Source organism: Anolis sagrei, chromosome 6, assembly GCF_037176765.1.
Source record: "Anolis sagrei isolate rAnoSag1 chromosome 6, rAnoSag1.mat, whole genome shotgun sequence".
Classification (NCBI taxonomy): domain Eukaryota; kingdom Metazoa; phylum Chordata; class Lepidosauria; order Squamata; family Dactyloidae; genus Anolis; species Anolis sagrei.
In genome coordinates this window covers 117,242,471-117,268,045 of record NC_090026.1, presented here as the reverse complement: position 1 = coordinate 117,268,045, position 25,575 = coordinate 117,242,471, and the positions used below count along the sequence as shown (strand labels likewise).

General features: G+C 39.6%; 1 protein-coding gene across 1 annotated transcript in view; it reads right to left on the bottom strand.

The window, feature by feature from the left end:
* The window catches only part of LARP4B (La ribonucleoprotein 4B), a 59,648-nt gene extending 36,009 nt beyond the window's left edge, over nt 1–23,639 (bottom strand). Inside the window, exon 1 of the mRNA XM_060782550.2 lies at nt 23,205–23,639. The gene's annotated coding sequence lies outside the window, so the exon portion shown is untranslated. The remainder of the gene's footprint in view (nt 1–23,204) is intronic.
* Between the last annotated feature and the right edge of the window lie 1,936 nt (nt 23,640–25,575).

Sequence of the window (25,575 nt, the reverse complement as noted above, 5' to 3'; positions counted from 1 at the left end):
TTGTCACCTATGTGAGACTTCTGAATGATGCATTTTAATACGTGTATACTAGTTGCATAGTAACTAGAGCTGTGTTCATGTCAGGGAAACATAATTCTTGCTGAGCACTAAAATCTTCAGTTGTCTCTGGAGAACCAAAGCAAATAGCATTACTTTTTAGCACTGTATTTCCTAGGGCTCCTTCAAGAATTAAAATATTATGTTAAGCGCTTAACCTAATGAATAGTAGTAGAAAAATGAGGATGAATGGTTTGACCATACAGAAGTATCTCACTTATTTTTGATTGACACCTTGACGGTCATTTCAGCTGAGAATATGAACTAAATTTTGAGTTAAACTCTGAAAATTGAGTGTACAGTCAACTCCATCACATGCGCTGGGGTTAAGGACATTCCTGCCAAAGGAAAAAACCACCAGTTTTACTATAACCCAGAACACACACAGTATTAGCTATACTGAACTTCCCTTTAAGTTTTTGCTGAGATTGGTTGAGGGGGGCAGGAACTGTTCTACCACACAGTAATAGTATACCATAATAATAATTGTACATCTAGGTGTGGAATTGATGTTGGAGTATGAATGCTAGAGTATGGAAAGCTGAAGCTGACAGATGGGAGCAGTCCTGCTGGCACAAGGGTTTAACCCACTGTCCCATGGTAGTGGTAAAGTACAAGTATGCACCAAAGCCAGAAAGCTTTTCCATATTGGGTTGCAACTACTTTTAGAAATAATGTGCTCATTTTGGGTCAAAAAGGTATACTGGCCAATGTGAATTATTTAAGCTATTACAGAAGACACTTTTCACAACTGTACTATGTCCATAACTGCATCCACAGAATGAATCCAGAAAATGTTCTTGTCTTTGGAAAGAGGAATTTGATGAAGAAATGTTGGGGTTTTTAGTATCTTCTGTCACTTAGAATCATTAGAAACTTAGAATCATTGTGTTGGAAGAGACCTCGTGGGCCATCCAGTTCAACCCCCTGCCAAGAAGAGGCAAATTGCGTTCAAAGTACCCTCAACATTCTGCCATTTCCATGTCAGATGCTGTTCTTCTCAACCATACTTGTTGGGCAGAGGTAAACATCCTGCTAGCTAAAACCTTTTTAGGTTAATAAGATACCACAGAGATACCAGCAACTTTTCTTCCTTGAAACAGAGCTGCCTAGGGACAAAATGCATCTCTAACAGGAAAGGGCATTACAATACTGTTTATTCTCCCTTTTGAACTTAGCAGTTTGTATACGATTAACATACGTCATTATACCTTCGCACAGCAGGCATCTGTTTTGAGTTGCCACACTACAGCTGTGAAATGTTTTAATCTGGAGAGCGCAGAGATCAGCAGCTCTTGTTCTCATTTTTCTGAACTATTATTGTCCATTTCAGGAACTGTTCACAAAAAACTGTCCCTCTGTTCTCACTGGGACCAGGCAAAGCTAAATCATTATGTGTAGTTAAGGTTTGCAACCAAAGATTTGTCTACATGTTTGAAATGTGCTCTTCTGTATCTCTGACCATATTCACCTCTCTGAATTGGCCATTTTCCTCCCCCCCTCCCCCCCCCCTCTTTTCCTCTCCTCTAAGTCCTATCCCTCAGCCAATCCAGTCACCCTTAACCTCTCTTTTTGCCTACTGTTTGTCAAGTGCCTGGGTTTTCTGTTCTCCTAAGACAGTAGTTCTCAACCTGTGGGTCCCCAGGTGTTTTGGCCTACAACTCCCAGAAATCCCCAGCCAGTTTACCAGCCAAAACATCTGGGGACAAACAGGTTGAGAACCAATGTCCTAAGACATGACTATTTCAACTATATCATTCTGCTTGCCTCTCCCAAACCCTAGGACAGAAGAAGATGAGCTATGAAAATCCAAAACTACTGTGCCTGAGGTAGCCACAGAAAGTATAGGCAAAAATAAAACAGAAGATAAAAACTCAGACTTACAGGTGTCTTAACCATTATTCATACAAAACATTTCTAAGAGCAGGGGTTTTTTCATTAGAAAGCATAGAAGTGTTGAAGTGGTTCTCAATCTGGGGTCCCCAGATGTTTTTGGCCTACAACTCCCAGAAATCCCAGCCAGTTTACCAGCTGTTAGGATTTCTGGGAGTTGGAGGCCAAAAACATCTGGGGACCCCAGGTTGAGAACAACTGACTAGTAAATTGTTTGGGGAATGCAGCTGACATCTGAAATGGAGACCAGAGGCGTTACAATTTGGGCTACACTTTTCCAGACAGAGAGATAGTGGCTGGGAGTTTCCAGACCTTAACTTGAAACTAAATGTCATTCTATTCCAAGCATCTAATTCCTGAGTCATATTTTCTCTAAATTTGAAATGGGAAACATTTACCCACCCTCAAATATTTACTTTCACTTTTATGGATTGTGAAATGAGGAGCACATGTACTCACAAGAACCTTCTCACTTCTATGGATTAACTATAGATTTTTCACTCTTTTCTGAAAAGCTGTAACTCTGCCATAAGTCATTATATGATCCAGTTTCACCTGACTGAGATATATTGAACAATTATCCACAGAACATCTTACGAGAAAGACATACGGCTACATCAGTAAACGGAGACATTAAAGAAACTCCTTCTGTGTAGCTGAGTATCCCATGTTTACTGCATGGATGGGGAATGTGTGGCCATCTACCTTTTGCTGCACTACAACTTCCATTATTCCTGTTAACTAAACTACTTTGGACCAAAACATCTCATAGGCCATAAGCTTCCTGGTCCTGAACTACAACACATACTTAAAAACTCATGTTTGCTAACATATAGCTTCAGAATTACCACTTAAAGCTTCAAAAATGTTTTAGAAACTCTGATATTACAATGATTTTCTCTGCCTTTCAAACAGATATTAAACATATAACTCTAAAGAGCAGTGTCACATAATAGATGGATGCCAGTCACTGGCACTGGTATTCCATGCTCAGCCTTGGCAGGAACATTAGTTGTTTCTGGTGACCTGGCTGAGCACCCAGTTCTAGTTCATCCTTGGCCCTGTTCATTCTTCTCTTTGAGACAAAGTAGGAAAAACTCATTTGTCTGCCCAAAGCCTCTTTCAAAACACATTACTGAAGTTGCAGTCAGTATTATGATTACAGGAACTGTGTTTCTGAATACTGAAAGTATCTATAGTAAAAGAGTTCTAACTGCAGAGATCGCATATTCATTACACACCTAACAGATATGATAGTTAGAGTTTTTAATATAAAGGTTTGCAACAGCTTCTGGAGCATAATACTGGCTGCATTAGATTAAAATAACTTTTGATTATACAAAGTAGGCTGAAAGGATGGTACAAATAAACTTCTAATATATGTAAGCAACATTCAAGAAAAAAATAATAGTCACGTTTACAACACATTTGTATGAGTATTTTTATTTGAGCACTGCAAAAGTGCTTCGGACAACAAAACAAGCTATGACAAGGCTGAACAATCCAAAAGCTTTTTGTGGTTCTGCCAAAGACAACTTAGCATTCGAGGAGCATAGCAACAGACATGGACATCTGGCTGATTGCCCTAGCTCAAAGTTCAAGAAGCAGGTTTAGAAGACTCTTTTTTCAAAACAAAACACATATTAACAACTCACCAGCTTCAATCATTTGCTGCATTGTAAAGCGAGACCACCAAAACCTATGTAAAATTAATATTATTTATGCAGTTTTAAATAATTACAGTGACATGTGTTCACCCACTATGTTCTCTGAATATTAGAAATTAAATCATTTCACATTTTGTTTCAATTTCTTCAAAGAGATATATTAAAAAGCAAATTTAAACAAGAATTATAATCTTAGTGAAGTTTATCTTAACTTCTGGAGTGTCTTAACTATATTTAAAGCTATATTTGAAATGGGCAGCTACAGTAGATGTGTGCACCAATCAACCTTCCTAGAGTCGATGGAAGATCTATCCTCTATCTTTGGCAAGTGTGAGAGGAGATAGTAGGTTGATTATTAGATAAGGCCTGCCTAATCACTACAAATCAGGACAGACTATATTATTGTCACCGAAGGGGAGCGCTACAGATTTTAGAGAAATTTACAAAGCAGCAGTTGAGACTGAACCTTACTCCAGTTACACAGCCAGGGAGTTTTCAGCACTCCAGATGCTGACATATTCCTCCTCCCTTCGTACCTCACAAATGGATGGCTAATTCTTTGTAAATGCAACTACATTATATTTTATAATTACACAGAGCTATTTGAGTCCCTGAATCTGAGCTAACAATATCTCACTGAAGGATTATAAAATTGTATTAGATGTGTATGAACTGCAGATTTAGAATCATTTCTGAGAAGTTTAACAAAACAAAAGTAAATACTTGTTTCTAATCTGGTGTTCTAGGCTGTATTTCAGAGGAAGGAACCGGAAAAACCACTTCTTGAGTAATCCTTGCTTAACAAAATGCTGTGAAATTTGTGGGGTCACCATAAACCAATAGGTACTGGAAAACACACAAATGCACAATATGCCATTACAAATGCTGAAGAAATCTATTAGTACAGCATATGGGAAATGCATGTTATGACATTTTTGCTTCTGTGAAATACAAGATAGTTTCCAAGAGTTGTTTCACAATAGTCAAGTAGATATTCTCATTAAAAAGAAAACCTGAATAATCTTAAAGGAAATGTAAAAAAAAGTGTGGGTGAGTGAGGGTGGGCCACTTTATGAGAAGCCAACCTACTTTATGAGAGCCATTTCATGAGACGTCAACCTAAAATAGAAGCTATAACCAATTTTCTTGCTGGTTCCAAAAAGGATGCTGTACCTAATAAATTTTCTCCAGCGCTGTGTTCAAAATGAGCTTTTTCTTACAGAATTTTTAAAGAAAAAATGTCAAATCTCTTCTTGTGTTGTGCTCAGATGGAATAAACTTCAATAGAATCTGCTTTAAAAAAATTCCTTGTTTTGAAAAATGCCTCAGGACAAGATACAGACTCACAGCAAGCATTACAATCATATAATGCCATTTCCTAGAGATCTCATCAATTGAGAAGTTTTATATTTTATGTTAAGACAAATGTTTTAGGCCCTGTTCAAATCAATACATATGTAGCTTTGCTCTAATCAATTCTCTCATAGCTTCAAATATAAAACTGCATGTCTATTTATTGAAGTACATATACCCAAAGCTTTTATAAATAATCTAGCTGTTTTAGATAATTTAGGCCTGGTGATTTGCCAGGGCTTTTGGATTTTTAAAAATAGTCATTAGAAATAAGTTTCTTGAGAAACTACATGAAAAGATGATAGAACATGAAATGTAGTACTAGTGATTCAAAATCCTTTACTTTGATCAAAGTCACATACAAAAATATTAAAGCTTGTTCCTGAGAAGTTCTCATTAGCACTATATCCTGTCTCTAAAATAAATTTGTACTACCATTTTACTTGAAATAAAAATACAAAAACATGAATAAAGATGCCACCTACTTTGAAATAAGTATTCTAATTTTACGCTGGAGTCTATTGCTGTATGGCTAACATTTCTTTATTTTATTTTTTCCATGTCAGGAGCGACCTGAGAAACTACAAGTCACTTCTGGTGTAAGAGAACTGGCCATCTGCAAGGACACTGCCCAGGGGACGCCCAGATGTTTTAATGTTTTACCATCCTTGTAGGAGGCTTCTCTCATGTCCCTGCATAGGGAACTGGAGCTGGCAGAGGGAGCTCATCCACGCTCTCCCCAGATTCAAACCTCCAGCTTGTCAGTCTTCGGTCCTGCAGGCACAAGAGTTTAACCCATTGTGCCACCTGGGGCTCCTTTATGGTCAACATGGTTACCCCTGAATATTTTTCCTGGATTCAGGGGAACCTAAACAAGAGCAAAATAAGGATTGCAACAGTGTTTTTAGGTTTCTATTTATTTATTTAAAACATTTATATTCCGCCCTTCTCACCGTGAAGAGGACTCAGGGCAGAGCATAGCATATATACAGCAAACATTCAATGCTGGGACAAGAATTCCTATGAGTATACATTCCTCCAACGAAGTTTTTCTGTCAGACTATAGGTGCAACGGTATGGAGACTTCTGGATAAATGCAATGTTTTTTGACCTAAGAAAGGGGCCTCTGGCTTCATACAAATCAGAGAGATCCTGTATCTCGAGAGGCAACTTTATTGCTGCTAATGGAGTTTAAATGTCACTGTCCTTTGTCACTGTCCTCACATAGCCATTAACACCCCTTTAGACCAACTGAACAACAGAAACAACATTTGATACAAAATGTATGCTTGTGAATGCAACACTGTCACTTTCCCTTTTCTGTATGATATTACCTATTGAAGCCAGTGAAGCTTCAAAAGCTTGCATGCTGTGTTTTGTTAACCAACAAACATACTGTTCGTTTGTGGATTTTGTTTAATTATGGCCAACGCTGCAACCCATAAATATGTTTAGGAGGATTCCAGGTGACCTAATCTGAACTCAGAACTTAACTGGGTGACTGAATTTGACCAATCCATATAGTCCAACCTCTGTTTTGCATACTCTGTAAGGAATTCTAGAGGCAGCTACTGTTACATCTCCTGATGTGGCTGGACATACACAACTATTGGAGGACCCCGTTCTTTCCAACCTCTTCTTGAATTGTTTACTGCAGACATATCATTACAATCTAACACAAAAGCCTACACTTCTCCAGTCTACTTTCAATATCCTCCCAATGTCAACGCAGATAAAAAAAACTACCAGCTAGGATGAAAGGCAATTGGAGAAGCACTAAAAGCTTTGTTGACAAATGCAATGCCTGTATTCATGCTTAAAACTTTAGTTAGTCCTAATAACATGAATCAACCTTTGTAAATTAGGATGATGTGGCTGCTGAAAACTGTTTTTCTCTATTCTTTCAAAAAGCCATGCAACTGTATTATTTCTTTTAAACATATCTCACAAGCCTTGTTTGGTTGCTGTTGTAGTGCCTTGAACTCCTTTAGAGATATTAGACTGATTACTCCAAAGCATTTTCCATTAGTAGAGAGAGACCTTTCTATTATTCTTTTTTAAACTTTTCAAAAAAAGCATTTTAAAAAAGTAGAGTGCTGTACTGCTTTTTAAAGACAACATATTTGTTTTAAAGTTGTAAGCTTTTCTGAGGAAAAAGATCACAGATATATAAAACTGAAGTTAATAATGATAATCTATTCATAGGTGAGTATCACAAAATCTGTATGTTCAACTGGCCTCAGCCTAAAATTTTACCACATAATGACCACCCAACTATTTGTAGCAAACCCCCTTCTGTAGCTAGTTAATGGTTTGTGTGACACAACTAAATTTATCTTCAGTATAGCAGTGACAATGTTTATCACCCATGTTTTGGCAAGGTGCCTAGATCACTACAATTCTAAGCTGACAATGCAATCTCATCACAGAAGGAAAACATCAATGTGGAAGTGTGCACAACCTTTCCTGCCCAGTGCTATCTTCATCCTTTATTGCCTTTATTGCTGTTCCCTGCTTGCTTGCTCACACACACATGATGTGGGCTAACCTATTCTGAACATTTCAACCTAGAACAAACTCTGCAATCTTGGTATCCTTCAGATGGGTCAGGCTGCAAGAATCTCTGATGAGATAGTCAAAACACATTCAGAGAGCAGCAACTTGACAAGCTGTTTGAGAATGAGATACGTAAGAATAATGTTTGCACACCAACCTTATACAAATGGTGCATCAACATTACATGTCCAGGAGCAGCAAATTCAACACAACTCAGCAATACTGAACCACTGGCTAAACATAGAAAAGACATATTGGCTGTGCAGCATTACCACATTTGAAACGATCCACAGGTGTGTGCAGATTCGACTGAAACTGCACCTGCTCTAAAGAATCTCTTCTAAAGTAATTGTGTGTAAGAGTTGTCCTATCCTAGTACTATGCTTCTCTAAATGTGGGGTGGTCTATGAATATTATATCACACCAACTACTTCACATATTAGTTTAGCTGTATGCCCAGCACCATATAGAATAGCAACGTATCAAGTAATTTGCAAAATAATTTCACAGGAGTAACTATCCCACAAAAAGTGTTAGTAACCTGGTATAAATATATGGTTGAATTTAAATATAATTTCTAACACATTTGCTGCTCAGTCTCAAGCTGCAAACCTAACCTATGGCTAGCAAGCTTTTTCATGCAGAGCAGAATTCACTTTTCAATAAACATGCATTGCAAAACATTGGCAAAGCCCCAAGAATTACAAGAACAAAAAAGGCGCAAAGAAATCATAAAAGAGGCCAAATATTTCAGATGCTGATTTTTACCTGGATGTAGAAATGCAAAAATACAAACATGTAGAAAAATCAGCTGTACAGGACTCTTACAAATATACACCTACCTAAAACATTACAATAAAGTTAAAACCATGTGCGTATGTAAGTTGGATAACATCATTAAACACCCCACTGGGGTGTAATAAAAGCACATATTATAACTTGGTGCTGAAATGAAGCCCATGTTGTCACCAATGGGGCTTTCAAATGGAGGGTATTATGAAATCAGTATAGTACAACAAAGAAGGCTCTTTCCCAGATTCCCACACTGTAGAAGCACCACAAAAGAGCAAACCTCATTCCTGAGAAAGGTGTACATAGCAATAGTCACTCTTTCAGATATCAACATCCCAAACTATAGAGCTGTAAAATGACATGAAGTACTCCTTGAATTCAGATGAGAAGAACATTTAGTTAAATGTTCAACAGTTTCTATCTAGTCAGTCGTCTCAATAAGATGACAGCCACAAGATGTACTTTGAATTGAATTGCCTTTCTATATTACAGTATAAGCATACTTTGCTTAACAAAGGATGACAAAGATGCTTCTTTTACAAAGTCTTTTAATTTTTTTCTCAGCTTTCCTTCTTGTCTCCCATCTAACTGTATAAAAGAATAATCAGCATTAGGAAGTTATTAAAGGTTGGGGAAACATAGACCTTTATCATCTGTTAAACAATGCAATAACACCTGTATAGTTAAAGAGCACAATTCCACTCCAGCAGACCCAGCTTCAGCCTTAGGTGCCTGCTTACAGTGGGCAAGATAAATGGCAAATCCCTTCTGAATCCCTTAATGGGCATGTAAGAAAAGAAAAACAGAGAAAAGGGGGGGAAAGTAGATAAGCCTTAGTAGCTCTCCCACTCCACCTGTTCCAAAATGTCAAAAAAGCACAGATCTATAAGTATGGCTACTATAAGATCTGTAAGTGTGGGCATTATAAGGGTGGAAATCGGAAAAGTGGACACTGCTCTGGATGCATTTCGGAAGAAGTGATCTTTCAAAAATTTTTTAAAAATTATGCAAGCTTTCTTGACCTGGCTGTTTCATTTCATATGTGCAGACGTTTAGTACTAAGTAAACAGTTTGGTGAAACATGTTCTGCCTGTTTTTTCTGTGTGTCGGAACCTATTTCAGCTCCTTCCATGTTATCTGTGTCTATGATACCAAAGTTTCTGTTAAAGAAGTGTCCCAGGAACACATTTGTTTTAATGTGTTTAATGTCATTTTTATACTTTCATTGTAACTTTTTTAAGTTTCCTTGACTCTTGCTTCTAAGAGAAGGTCTAGGAACCTATTCCCTACAAGTACTGCATGTCCTCAAGTAGCATATACCATCAAATCACATATTCTCCTCCAGATGGGAAGCATCTATTTGCTATATAGAAACAATATTTCCCTTACCACTGCCTGCACTCAATTTGTAGTGCCAATGTTCAAGAATTGCAATTTATCCTCGTTAGTAAGTGTGATTGAGAAAGGAAGTCATCGACAACCAAACCATGTTGTTTGAAAATGCTTCAAACAATGTTTTCTGCATACAAACATCACAGGACTATACAATGTGCACTTCACATTTCCCCAATACCTAAATAACACACTCACTCACTCTCTCTTTCTATACACACACACACACAAACTTGGCCAACACACATTTGGCTCCCATTCTGTTTCAGGCCAAGGGACTTTCTTCCAAACTTGATGTGATTTTGTGCCATTCTTGATTGAGAAAAAAAGGCCTCTCTGGGACCAAAACAAATTACAGAGACCCACAAGAATTTCTCCAATGATTCTCACAAGGCACAGGTTTTACAGCCTATTTTAAAATGCATTTTTCATGGGGACATGGGGGACATATGACTGTTCCATTGGCATCAGCAATCAAGCACAATCCCTTGGCACAAGGTGGTTGCTAATCCCCACTATGGAGCTACACAATCTGTGTCAATGCTAAGAAAAGGCTTTGTACACAGAATGCTAGGAACTGTGAGAGTCAAGAAGGGTCCTCTGAACCCAGACGGTCTCATATTTAAGTGCATCATTTATAGCAAAACTCTGTCTTTTACACTGATACTAAATTTAGTACAACATCAATGAGGCATAGCAGTGACACTATTCATCTTATGACACAATGGCTTCTTTGGATTACACATTCAACTAGTTATTAAGAATCTAGAGTGACAGGTTCCAGAAATTTCTAGAACATCCCTTTTAAAACAAAAGGAAAGACAGGTGAGCAAAGAGATGCTCCACATGAATGTGATTTTAGCTTATTTCACTAGTAATCTTCATGTAAGATTTTACCCAAACAATGAATGTTGTTTCTAAACCCTTTTTGCAAGAAATTACTAGAAATAATGGAAAAAAATAGACTTATGGCTCAAAAAAGGCAAAGGATTTTGGAGACTCTACGGATAATGTAATAAGAAGTATTATTTATTTATTTACTAGATTTCTATATCACCCTTTTCAGCCCGAGGGCAACGCAGGGCGGTTTACAAAATGGCACAATTTGATGCCACAATAATATAAAAATAGCTAAAAGCATATAACACATAAAATTCCATAAACAGGAAAATCAATAAATTTTCCGCATCTCAATACCATAATTGTTATCCAATCACAATTGCCCAGTCATTCCTAGGTCAAGAAGTTATCTGCTACACTGCATTTGAGAAAACCTGCTCACAAAGCCAGGTTTTGACTCTTTTATGAAATATTAAGAGGGTGGGGGCCGATCTAATGTCCCTAGGGAGGGTGTTCCACAGCCGAGGGGCCACCACTGAGAAGACCCTATCTCTCATCCCGTCAACCGAACCTGTGAAGAAGGCGGGACTGAGAGCAGGGCCTCCCCAGAAGAGCTTTTAGATGGTTTATAAGGGGAGATACGTTTGGACAGATAAGCAGGGCCAGAACCGTTTAGGGCTTTATAGGCTAAAGCCAGCACTTTGAATTGTGCTCGGTAGCAGACTGGCAGCCAGTGGAGCTGGCGCAAAAGAGGAGTGGTGTGCTCCCTGAGCACCGCTCCTGTTAACAACCTGGAGGCCGCCCGTTGGACCATTTGAAGCTTCCGAACAGTCTTCAAAGGCAACCCCACATAGAGAGCATTGCAGTAATCGATATGGAATGTAACCAGAATGTGGACCACCATGGCCAAGTCAGACTTTGCACGGTATGGGCGCAGCTAGCACACAAGTTTTAATTGTGCAAATGTGCTCCCGGTCACCGCCGAGACCTGGGTTTCCAGGCTCAGTGATGAATCCAGGATCACACCCAAGTTGCAAACCTGAGTCTTCAGGGGAAGTGTAACCCCATCCAGCACAGGCTGTAACTATGCCCTGTTCGACCTTACGGCTGACCAGGAATACCTCTGTCTTGTCTGGATTAAATTTCAATTTGTTCGCCCTCATCCAGACCGTCACAGCGGCCAAGCTTCAGGACCTGGACAGCCTCTTTAGTAGCAGGTGAGAAGGAGTGATAGAGTTGGACATCATCTGCATACAGGTGACACCATACCCCAAAACTCCGGATGATCTCCCCCAACGGCTTCATGTAGATGTTAAACAACATGGGAGACAGTATTGAACCCCATGGGATTCCACAAAACAATGGTTGTGGAGTCGAGCAGGAGTCTCCCAACAACACTTTCTGGGAACGACCCTCTAGGAAGGTCTGGAGCCACTGCAGAACAGTGCCTCCAAGGCCCATTCCCGTGAGGCATCCCAGAAAGATACTGTGGTCGGCAGTATCAAAGGCCGCTGAGAGGTCCAGCAGAACCAACAGGGACACACACCCCCTTTCTAGCTGCCGGCAAAGATTATCCACTAAGGCGACCAAGGCTGTCTCGATACCATGCCCCGGCCTAAAATCAGACTGTGCTGATTTGTAAGGAGAGTCAACAAATCAGGAAAGTGATCTAGACATCTAACCAGATTTATATGCACTGTATAATTTTACTAAGGAATGTTTGAAAAGACTACCAGCTTTCTGAAATAAGGCATACAGAACAAAGAATCTTCATTTCTGTTAGAAGATTAAACTTTGCCTCACTTTCTTCAACTTGCATATAAAGACTGTTCTCCAAGTTTCTCCAAAAACACCGCTTAATATGTCCAGATCAGAATATCTATTAGGATGCACAATATTGTACAGCAGCAAAAGCATGACACAGTGAAACAATTTCACAGCCTTTCAGTTCTGAAAACATACATTTCAGAATCTGCAAAAGCTAATGTTTTTTAAAAAGCCAAAATATCGCAATTATGAATTCAAATTGTGGCTACCCATGCTCAGATTTATCTTTAAACCCACAAAGCTTTCATTTTTAGAATAACAAATCTCAGCTTTTGTAGCTTGTGTTAATTTAACTAGAACATACAAAAAGAGAACTACTGTAGACGCTTCCATGCAGGCTTTCCCCACAAAATAACAGTAGAAAATGTTTCCATATTCCATATGTTTGATAAACATTTTGTCAAAATTTACTCAAAGTTTCAGTTAGGGCAGCACTTCTAGCCTCTCAAAATCCACATATTTTGGAAATCTTATGCTTAAAGCCAGTTTCCTCTATGAAGTATTTCTGGCTGTTAGCTTACTTCCCTTAATTACTGTTCGTGTGTCATATACACTGATGCTGCTTGCTCTGTTGTGCATGCTGAAGTTGAACATCAGCATATTTGCTTGCCTACAATGTGCTGTGATCTATATATACTTGACCATTCTGTACAAACACGTAATTATGAAAGCATGTAAGTGCCAAAGATTCCTATGCCACTCTCTGCAACCTACTTTTCCCATTTTTTTATTATTCTGGATTCCATCTTGGTGTGTCAACAGAGTTTGGAACACGAGCAAATTATACATTATTATCCATGAAGTGTTGGCATGCTTCTTCATTAGATTTCCCTTTCATAAATCTAGGCCACTTAGAGTTGGGATGTACAGTACTGGAAAGTAATATCCTGAAAATAAAGTTTAATGTGTCACTTATTGGCATTAAAGACAAATAAATGGACCCTGCAACAAATTAGTAAGAGCTCGTTTGGTGTAGTGATCTGAATATTTGGAAACAAGTTGAATCCCCACTCAGTCATGGAAATACACTGGCTGACCCTGAGCAAGTTACATTTTCTCACCCTCAAGGAAAGGAAAAGACACGCCCCTCTGAACAAACCTTGCAAAAAAGCCAAAACCTTCACTTTAGGATTACTACAACTCAGAAATGACTTGTAGGCATGCAGTATATGAAATAAGTTTACAAAGGATGATGCTGTAACAATTTTAAAGAACAAAAGTGCTGTTTTTAAAGAACTAACAAATTCAGTAAGGATCTAAAGAACAATGACACATTTCAGTGTGTCCAGGGAAACACAGCAATCACCTGCACCATACAATATGGCAAGCTTTCAAATATATTTCTAATATGTCACAAGAGTCAGCTGATCCCAATGATCATAGAATCATATAGAATCATAGAATCAAAGAGTTGGAAGAGACCTCATGGGCCATCCAGTCCAACCCCCTGCCAAGAAGCAGGAATGTTGCATTCAAATCACCCCTGACAAATGGCCATCCAGCCTCTGCTTAAAAGCTTCCAAAGAAGGAGCCTCCACCACACTCCGGGGCAGAGAGTTCCACTGCTGAACGGCTCTCACAGTCAGGAAGTTCTTCCTAATGTTCAGATGGAATCTCCTCTCTTGTAGTTTGAAGCCATTGTTCCGCGTCCTAGTCTCCAAGGAAGCAGAAAACAAGCTTGCTCCCTCCTCCCTGTGGCTTCCTCTCACATATTTATACATGGCTATCATATCTCCTCTCAGCCTTCTCTTCTTCAGGCTAAACATGCCCAGTTCCCTAAGCCGCTCCTCATAGGGCTTGTTCTCCAGACCCTTGATCATTTTAGTTGCCCTCCTCTGGACACATTCCAGCTTGTCAATATCTCTCTTGAATTGAATGCAGTAATACAAACAGTTTGTGAGAACCTAAGCAGCTTTTGGGACCAAAATGGTATTTTCAAGTCCCATCATGTTGCCTATTTGTTTTTGGGTTGCAATTTTGATTTCAGTTGGATTTATTTTTTGGCAGGGCCAGAAAAAGAGGTCTGTGAATGCCCCCCCCCCCCCGGTACATGCCACTCCTTCCCCGCACAAGCTACAGGCATCCCATTATTCCACTTGTTTACAGCCGTATTTAGATTCTTTTGCAGAGTCTAGGCAAACAATACCCTTATACTGCCTTAGTCAGCATGGTCCCTGAACTGTTAGAATTCCTATTGCCCACTTTAAGGTAACAGTACAGGAAATGTCTACAGATAATGTCATTGCCTTAAACAGAAAATATACAATGGGCATTACCTACTTATCCCAAATTACTTTTTCAAGACATAAACTTCTGTTACTAAAGAAAGGATTTCATTAAAAACCATTAATGGTTGAAACAGCATTGGGCTAGGTATAATTCATAAATAGATTATCTAAAATATATCATATTTTTAAAATATTAGCTATGTTCAGAAGGCTAACAAGCACTACATTACTTTAAAATCAACTGAGAATCATAAGTAATTTCTATCTCAATGCATACTTTTCAGGAAAGTACTGTTTCCCAGGGGGGAAAGAGTAACTCAAGACATAATTGTAATGAATGTCATCTTTCAACCACAGGGGGGAAGAAAACAAGGAAGAACAGAGGTTTTCACACAGTGAAACAGAATGTTGGACTAGATAGGCCTTTAGTTTCACACATGGTTCTTTCTATACCTTCAGTATGTATAGAAAGAACCATGTGTGAAACTAAAGGCCTATCTAGTTCAACATTCTGTTCACCCAGTAGTAAAGTAGGTAATGAGTGCAAAGCACTCTCCTTTTTACATTCCTTACCAACTCATAGAACAAACACACACTACCACTGACAGTGATGTACAACTAATCCAGTTAGTAGCCTTTGACAGTGCCATCTCCATGAATTTATCTTTGATAACTTCTTTTAAAATTTATGCCAGTTCCACACAGAAGAGGAAGCAATAAAAGATTCCGTGCTTAGATGAGCTCAAAATATAGGTCAAGAGGTAACAGTCCAATGGGACAAGATATAGAAAAGAAGAATGAAATACAAGGCATGTGAAAACCTAAAAGAAAATGTCGACAAAATTCACCTGCGATGGTATCTCTCTTCAAAGAAATTAGTGAAGATATATAATTACACTGATAGATGCTGGAAATGAAAAAGGCACATTTAACCACATGTAGTGGGCATGCAAAAAATATACAGCTATTGGAAACAGATTCACCTATATCTTGAAAAGTTGCTAAACATGGATTTTGCAGTGACACCACAAATGTACCTTTTGAACATATCAGATAATGAATTAGAAAATATGGAAAAATTCTATTCTACATGACAGAGGCAGCACAAATAGTATATGGCAGACATTGGAAAACCACAGAAGTGTCAAATATAGAAGAATGGGAAAATATATTATTGACTTGATAATAATGGATAAAATAGATGTACTTTTAAGAGAAGAGCAACTAGAGGATTAGATGTAAGGATTAAATGTAAAAATATTCATGTAGTAGTCAAAGAGGAATCTGTTTTACAACATAACATAAATGAATTCTATGGTTTAACCAAGTTCTCCGCCTGTTTTGTAAGCAGCCTCCTTCCCCACTCCACTTCTTTTCTCAACTTCTGGGATGCGTTCTACCTGAACCTGCCTTATTCTGCTTTTTGTAGCACATAGGCATCTTGGAAGAGATATGGCCCTCTTGGCTTTCTGTCTGACTTTTATTTTTGTATGCCTTCAATGTAGAGGAATGTCCTATACTGAAGTCAACAGGACTATGTTGGACACCCCTAGCACTTTTTCACTGATTTATCAATTACATCTGATAGCACTATGATCGTTACCACACATCTCACACTAAGGGAACAGCAGTTAAGATTACATCAATAAAATCTGAGATCACCTCTAGTCTGGTTGTTTATTTTTTTTTCACTACTTACCACTAAAAAAAAACAAAAAAAACCTGTTAGTCTCAACCACATACAAACTATTCCTATATAGCCATTTAGACTGGTAGTCAACATATGTATCTCTATTTTTAATATCTAAAAAATTATATCTTATTTTTAGTTGCAGATAGAATCACATGCTTAACTGGAATTCTTTAAAAATGAAATGTGACTAAGCACTTTAAATTATTATTTATTTCACTTAGTTTACACTTAGGATAAAAGAGAATGAAAGGCATTACTATCTAACTTACAATTCATTCTTCTTCTTTTTTAGTATAAACAAAATATTAGTTCTATTGTAATTCCTCTTTTCCCAGAGTGAACCATGAGGCACAGACAATTGTGGATTTCCAAACAGATTAGTTGTCTTGTCTGTAAACATGCTGACTTGAAAGCTCCAGTGAAATAAATGAGACTTTTATCAAAATAAGCACGATTGGATTCTGATGCCAGGATCACTGCAGATTTCAACAAGACCAAATCGAAATCTAGTCAGGCCATAGCATTAGTAGACAAAGTAAATAGTAATCTACTATAGAATATAGCATTTTCTGATGTGTCTGCTCTTACAAAACAAGGAGTGTGTTGGGGCAGCTTAAATAACAACATTTTTAAAGCATACAGTTCTGTATCCTGAAATGTATTTCTGGATACATGTGAGAAAAGGAATATGAACATTTTTATGCCACAGATTATCTTTTGTGATGTCTCATAAATGAGTGTGTCAAATTTGTATTATAACTTACAATACAAGGACTGCATGGAACAAGCGAGTAACTCTACTGTAAGCATTATTGATTTCGAAATGGTACTACTTAATTGTTTAGAATATAGCATTCCTACATGTCTCTTAGTTATTGTTGGTATATAGTCGGTTAGGCACTGCATTAAACTTTTGAACAAACACAAAATATATTAAGTTTTAAAATTGTTTTAACATGAAAGCAAATCAGAAGGAGATGTTTTGCTAGCATTAGACTAAGATAACTTTAATTATCACTAAGAAATAAAATGAAAAGATCTGCCTTGAGTCCTAAATTTGAGGAAAAGGCGGGGTATAACTAAAAAGACAAATGGAGGGATTCTATTTATTCTAGAGAATAACCATTAGTTAATTGTTCACTGGTGGAAAATATAAACAGTTACCTGATTGGTATATATTGAGTTATAAAGTGTTTTTAAAATAGATATTTCACTGATTATAAAATTTTCTATAATCTCAAAGTTTCCTGGGAAAGCTATTCAGAGAAACTGGAACATCAATCACAAATTTAAAGAGTGGTCTTGAAAAAGAGTCAGAATGTTTCTCCTCCCTTTAACACTTTTTTCAAGGCTTTTGGTATAATATATTTGATCTTTAGATGAACAGTAAAAATGAAACTGTTAAGAAACCTATTGGGACTTATGCAGATTTCAATCTGTCCCTCAAGTTTGCTGACTTCAACCTCATTGTCTCTGTGGTTTTTTGGTCCTGAAATGAAACTCAGGCCTAAGGAAGAAATCAAAACTAAAATCAACCTCTCCATTTGTAGGCAGAAAAGAAGCAATAAGTAAGTCAACACAATAACTGGAAAAACCACAGGTGTTTTACTACTTTTGTATACTGAAATAAATGTGTTAGTAAGTTATCTAACTTGCTATCTTTGGATCAAATCCAAGACATGAGTGATTCTCATACCTTAATGCTGTATGTGAGCACAAATAAGTTACAGACTAATAAAGATGTTAACAAGCTACTCTATTAGTACATTTTAATAAGCACACAGAAGGTACAGCTACCAACATACCAACAACCGAAAAGAAAAAACTGTTCAGTAAACAAAGGATGTAGAGTCCATCCTACATTCAAGAGAAGTATGGAGATAAAATAAGCAACAATAACTTCTTCAGTACGTTTCTAAAGAAAAGAGATTTCACAAGATGTTCATATGTTGCAAACTGAAATGAAAATTACTGAGTAACTGAAACATGAAATAGAATGGCAGAGGCCAAAGGGAAACATTTTCAAGCCAACGCTGAATGGCTCAAATTTTAAGATATATCTTTTATACTGACTGTCTTAATTGGTACCAATGTAAAATGGTTGCACAGGTAATGTTGATGATGGGCTGAATCCGAAAGGAACAGAGCATAAAGTTTAAATATTAGTTATTCACGTCCACACAAATAGCACAGAAAATACTGGAAAACTGGGGGGGGGGGGGGCGGACGGGGGGACAGGGCACATTACCAATTTCAACTTGATGCATGATTTCATTTCCAGTCCAGCATTGCATCACAGATACCCCATATTTTATTATTTCTGAGGTTCATAATCAAGGACTCCAAGGGCTTGTGTATCCCAGCAAGGATGACACATCCGGACTTCAGATACAACAGGCATAATACATACCTAAAAAGTATTTACACAGACCACTATAGAACCAAAGCTGAAGCAACCTACAATAAAAACTGCATGGGAGTTGTTCAGACAACAACCGTCGGCTTGAACTTTGTTAAGGAGTCACTGAAAAAGTGAAGAAGAGCTGAGTAGAAATACAGCAGAAGGGTTGTTTACATGATTATTTAAACTTTTTAAAAATAAGACTGTGCAGCCAAAGAGTTGAGAAGGAGGGATGATACCCTGAAAAGAAAGAGAATGAAGCACCTGCATCTGCAGAGGAACAACCAAAGAATTGTATTTAATCCATCACTTTTGCTCAGGATTGAAAGATAAACAATTATTGCTCTTTCTTCCCTGAGGTCTGGAGAAAGTGGACAACAAGGACGGAAAAAAAGACACCCAAATGCTGAGATGGACAAACTGACAGTGCTGATCCAGGATAAACCTTTGACCAATTTCATGAAGGAGTGGGACTTGTTTATCTCCTTTTCACAGCAACGATGGGGGCAAATTTCAACTTTAGATTTAGGGATGTGAGATATGTTTTTCAAAGTATGGTTACATGGTATTATCTAAAGGTATAAAATAATAAGGAGTCAAAATCAACCGACAAAGAATGTGAGGTTAGATTAGTTTCAGCAATTGTTTGATTAGTTAGGTGTGTTTTAATGTATGTAGGTACTAGCTTCATGTATCTGTTTTAGACTTAGTAGTTTTCGTTTTATATTATGAAAATCTGCTTTCTTTGTACTACCTTTGCTATTAATGTAGGTAGGTGTCTGTTTTAAGCTTAGTTTTGAAAAAGATAGTAGTTTTGGTGTTGATACAGAAATCTATTTACTTTGTGTTGTCTTTGTTTTTAATGTAGGTAGGTGCTAGCTTAGTGCGTCCCTTAGAATTAGTTTTGTAAAATAATCATTGTATGTCATATATTACAAAAATCCGCTTTGTTATTTATGCAGGTGTTATTAGTTGTTTTTAGTTAGTGTCTACTCATGTAAGGCAATATAATTATTATATTATATTGGAGTTTTAAGGGTTACTATATAATATTATAGTTTTAAAGTTATTGTTCTTATATTATGTTGTAGTTTTAATGTTATATATTATGAAATCTTTTTTCTAGTATTGTCTTCAAATGCACTCGGCTATGGAAACTCACTGGATGACTTTGGATAAATCAAACACTCTAGAACAGCATTTCTCAATATGGGGGTTGGGACCCCTGAAGGGGTTTCAGAGGGGTCATCAAACACAATCGGAAAACATATAGTCTTAGGAACCCCTTTGACAGAGAAAGCTGAAGATCACTCTGACTGTCCTCTTCCTTTTTGGAAACAGATGGCAAATCCTCCCACCAAAAGTCCTCATCTGCTGTGATTGGCCAGCCTCTCAACCATGGGGAGGGCTGTTTCTGAGACTCCAAGCAGGGAGGGGAGAGCAGGCATGTTTGGTGCACGGCAGCATGGTGTGCATGAGCGGACGAGGGAGAGTGTATTAGACTGGAGGGAGGCTCACGCCAGCAAGTCCCTTCAAGGCATGGGGGTTCTGTGTGGAAAGTCTGACCCAATTCTATCATTGGTGGTGTTCAAAATGCTCTTTTACTGTAGGTGAACTATAAATCCCAGGAACGGCAACTCCCAAATGTCAAGGTCTATTTCCCCCAAACTCCACCAGTGTTCACATTTGGGCATATTGAGTATTCGTGCCAAGTTTGGTCCAGATCTATCATTGTCCAAAGGGCTCTCTGGATATAGGTGAACTACAACTCCAAATCTCAAGGTCAATGCCCATCAAACCCTTCCAGTATTTTCTGCTGGTCATGGGAGTTCTGTGTGCCAAGCTTGGTTCTATTCCATCTTTGGAGTTCAGAATGCTCTTTGATTGTAGGTTAACTATAAATCCCAGCAACTACAACTCCCAAATGACAAAATCCCCCCCCCCCCCAAATCTAACAGTATTTAAATTTGGGCGTATCAGGTATTTGTGCAAAATTTGGTCCAGTGATTGAAAATACTGTAGTCTTGCTTCTCCAACATAAGCAGGCCGGCAGAACTTTGGATAAACAAAAACGTCGGATAATACAAAGTCTCCTACTGTTACCAATCTGATGAGGCGCTAGACACCTAGAATACTAACAACAGGAACTCAAAGGGTTAAGGCAAGGCAACACCTCAGGGCTAGAGCGGCCCAGCAGAAAGTGCCCGGATGCGGAAGAGGAGCATGGAAATCAGAGGGAAGAAGGAAGGATGCTTCCACTTTGGGTCTTGCCTCTTTCCCCCCTTTCCTTCCTCCTTCTCCTCATCTTGTGTTTCCCACTTACTGGGAATGGAGAGAGTGTTGGGGAGCGCTGCTTTACTTGAAGGGAAAATGTTGGAGAAAAAGGGGGTGTCGGCTAAGACGGAATATTGGATAAGCAAAGGTCAGATAAGCGAGATTGTACTGTACATCCTGCATATCAGATATTTACATTACGATTCAGAACAAGAGCAAAATTATAGTTATGAAGTACAGTAGTCTCATTTATCCAACCCTCGCTCATCCAACGTTCTGTATTATCCAACGCTGTCTGTTTCCCACCCGGATTCACAGCTGTTTCAATACATTGTGATGTTTTGGTGCTAAATTTGTAAATACAGTAATTACTACATAACGTGTATTGAACTGCTTTTTCTGTTGATTTGTTTTGAAACACGTTTTGGTGCTTATTTTGTAAAATTATAAAGCAATCTGACGTTTGATAGGCTTTTCCTTAATCCCTCCTTATTATCTAACATTTTCGCTTATCTAACATTCCGACGGACCATTTATGTTGGATAAGTGAGATTCTACTGTAGGAACAAAAATAGTATTATGGTTAGGGGGTCACCACAACATAAGGTACTATATGAAGGGGTTGCGGCATTCGGAAGGTTGAGAAACAACAGTTGTAGGGAAAGGCAATGGGATAACTCCTGTGAATAAATCTGAACAAGAAAACCATACAATTGGGTTGTCACAAACCAGAGTCAACTTGAAAGGCACAAAACAAAGTTTTAGGAAAGCACAGCAAAAGCCCATAAAATAGGATTGTACATTTGGAAAACAACAGGGAAAAGGAAAATATTTTTCAATATGCCAAACTTCTAGCAAAATTGACATTTAGGGCCCTTCCACACAGCCTTATATGCCAGAATATCAAGGCAGAAAATCCCACATTATCTGCTTTGAACTGGGTTATCTGAGTCCACACTTAGATAATGTAGGATTTTCTACCTGAAGTTCAAACCTCACTAAGGGCATTTCTACTCAGAACCATATTCCAGAATATCAAGGCAGAAAATCCCACATTATCTGCTTTGAACTGGGTTATCTGAGTCCACAATTAGATGTGGGATTTTCTGACTGAAGTTTAAACCTTACTAAGGGCCTTTCCACACAGCCCAAAAATTCCAGAATATCAAGGCAGAAAATCCCACATTATCTGCTTTGAACTGGGTTATCTGAGTCCACACTCAAATAATGTGGGATTTTCTGCCTGAAGTTCAAACCTCACTAAGGGCCTTTCCACACAGCCCAAAATCCCAGAATATCAAGGCAGAAAATCCCACATTATCTGCTTTAAACTGGGTTATCCGAGTCCACACTCAGAAAATGTGGGATTTTCTGCCTGAAGTTCAAACCTCACTAAAGTCTTTCCACTCAGCCCCATATCCCACATTATTGATGTTTGGACTCAGATAACCCAGTAGAAAGAACATATTGTGGGATTTTCTGGACACTCACTGAGACAAGACAGAATAATCCACAATATCTGCTTTGAACCGGGTTATCTGAAGGCCACACCAGACAAGCCCTATATCTCTGGTTTTCTGAATTAAACTGGATTACGTCTTAGGGCCCTTGCACACAGCTGAATAAAACCCCACATTATCCGATTTGAACTGGATTAAATGGCAGTGTGAACTCTGATAACCCAGTTCAAACCCCACATTATCTGAACTGGATTATACGGCAGTGTGAACTCTGATAACCCAGTTCAAAGCTGATAATGTGGGATATTCTGCTTTGATATTGTGGGATATAGGACTGTGTGGAAGGCCCAGCTATGGATAGGAACCCAAATGTGGGCTTTTATTCCGTTGGGGGGAGGGGCGGGGGAGGAAAGGGCCTTAGTTTTGTAGTAGTTGTAGTAGTAGTAGTACTAGTAGTAGTAATGTGAGTGTTCCGATTATCTGCTTACTTTCTACTGCTTTTTTCCCTTCACTTCCTAATTTGAGAAGCGGGGAGGGCGCGCGGAAAGGGCGGCTTCCTGCCTCCTCTTCCTCCTCCCCCCGTTCTCTCTCTCTTCGGGGTCGACGCAGTGCGGGCGCGAGTAGGCCCAAAGCGGGACCGATTCGCGGCAAGAGGCCGGCCCCGCCCCCACCCCCACCCCCACCCGGCCAGGCCTCGGGTGAGAAAATGGCGGCGGCGGAAGCGGCGGCGGAGAAGTAGGCCTGGACGCCGGGCGAGGCCTGGTGTCTCACCTGTCAGCCTGCAGCCGGGCGAGGCCTCGGAGTCTCCCTCGAAGGCCAGGCGGGGTCCTTCCTTCGTCGTCGTCGTCGTCCTCCGAGCCCCTCTCGCCCTCCCCTTCCCCTTCCCTTCCTCCTCCTCCGCCGCCGCCGCCTCCGAATCCCAGGGAAGGGCCGAGAGAGAGAGAGGAGAGGCGGCAGCGACGGAGGAAGGAGGAGGAAGAGGAGGAGGCGGCGGCGGCGAGAGGGAAGGGAAGAAGAAGGGAGAGGAGGAGAGGAGGAGGAAGCAGAGGGAGCCGCACCAGGAAGAAGAAGAAGAGGAGGAGGAGGAGGAACAATTCTCTCGCATATGAGGGAGTGAGAGGGAAAGAGAGAGAGAGGGAGAGAGCGCCAGGGAGACCCACGAGCCCCGCTTCCGGCTCCGGGCGGAAGTCCCGCCCCCGTCGGAGGAAGGGATTGGACGCCGCCCTCCTCCTTCTTTCCCCCTGCCCGCCCCCTTCTTCCCTTCCTTGGGGCCCCCGCGCGTGATTGGGCGACGTCAAGGGGCGCGCGCGGAGGGTGACGTCACTCCTTTCATGCGCGAGCCAGGCAAGGGATTCGCAGAGAAGGCTCGGCTCGCCGGTTAGAGCGGCGCGTTCCAATGGCAGAGGCGGAAGATTGCCCTCCTCTCGCTTGCCGTAGGGCGGATTCAAAGCTGGCCCTTGCGAATCTCTTAAAGGGCCACCGTCGAAATATCCTCTCTAGATCTACAACTTAAAATATACAATAATAAAACAGTATATCATTATATATTATCAGTCGTAATTATATTTTATTTATTTGTTTACGACATTTATATAAATAATAATAATATATCAGAGAGATAAAATCTAGAAATAGTTTTCTAAGATCTACAGAGACACTCGCTGGAACACCCCAGCAAGCGAGAGTCCAAAAGTGGCAGACTCAAACCCAGGACCTCAATCAATGGCTGATACCAAATAAGAGACTCCCCCCTGGGCACACAGAAAACTGGGTGACTTGGAAGGCGCTGGACAGACTGCGCTCTGGTGCCACGAGATGCAGAGCCAACCTTCAGAAATGGGGCTACAAAGTGGAATCCTCGACATGCGAGTGCGGAGAAGAGCAAACCACTGACCACCTGCTGCAATGCAACCTGGGCCCAGCCACATGCACAATGGAGGACCTCCTTGCGGCAACACCAGAGGCACTCCAAGTGGCCAGATACTGGTCAAGGGACATTTAATCAACTACCAAACTCACAGATTTTGTATTTTCTCTGTTTGTTTGCTTTGTTCTGTTAGAAATGTAATATAATTGACTGGCTGCCCTCCTCTCGCTTGCCGTAGGGCGGATTCAAAGCTGGCCTTCGAAATCTCTTAAGGGGCCACTGTCAAAATATCCTGTCTGTATTTCAACTTAAAATATCTTCTATATAAATAAAAATGTAATGTTCGTTTGTGGGATTAACAGAACAGGTTAACAGAGGCCCTCACTACCTCTGAGGATGCTTGCCATAGATGCAGGCGAAACGTGAGGAGAGAATGCCTCTAGACCAGGGGTCCACAAACTTTTTAAACAGAGGGCCAGGTCACAGTCCCTCAAACTGTTGGAGGGCCGGATTATAATTTGAAAAATAATGAATGAATTCCTATGCATGCTGCACATATCTTATTTGTAGTGCAAAAAACACTTAAAATAATACAATAATTAAAATGAAGAACAATTTCAACAAATATAAAATTATTAGTATTTCAATGGGAAATGTGTTGTTCTTGTGTCCTTTCAAGTCGTTTCAGACTTAGGTTGACGCTGAGCGAGGACCAGGTAAATGACCTTGGAGGGCCGCACACGGCCCCCGGGCCTTAGTTTGAGGACCCCTGCTCTAGACCATGGCCATATAGCCCGAAAAAACCTACAACAACCCACTGGACGAATTGACACCAAATTTGGACACAAGACACCTAACAAGCCAATGAGTGACCATCACTACTAAAAACACTGGAAAACGCAGTGGATGAGACTTAAAAAACAAAAAAATGCATTACAATGCATGTGCAAAACCACATATATACACAAACACACATATATACAGAAATATATACACACATATATGCACACACAAAACATACACAGAAAGGGGCAAGAAAGGAAGGAAAAGAGGGAGAGAAAGGGAAAAGGAGGGAAGGAGAGATGGAAATACAAAAGTGAAAGAAGGCAGGAAAAAGAAGGAAGGAAGGAAGGAGAGAAGGGAGAAAGAGGAAGAGAAGGAAAGTAAGAAAGGTAAGGAAGGAAGGAGAGAAGGAAATAAAAAAGTGAAAGAAGGAAGGAGAGAAGGAAGGAAGACGGAGAGAAGGAAAGTAAGAAAGGTAGGGAAGGAAGGAGA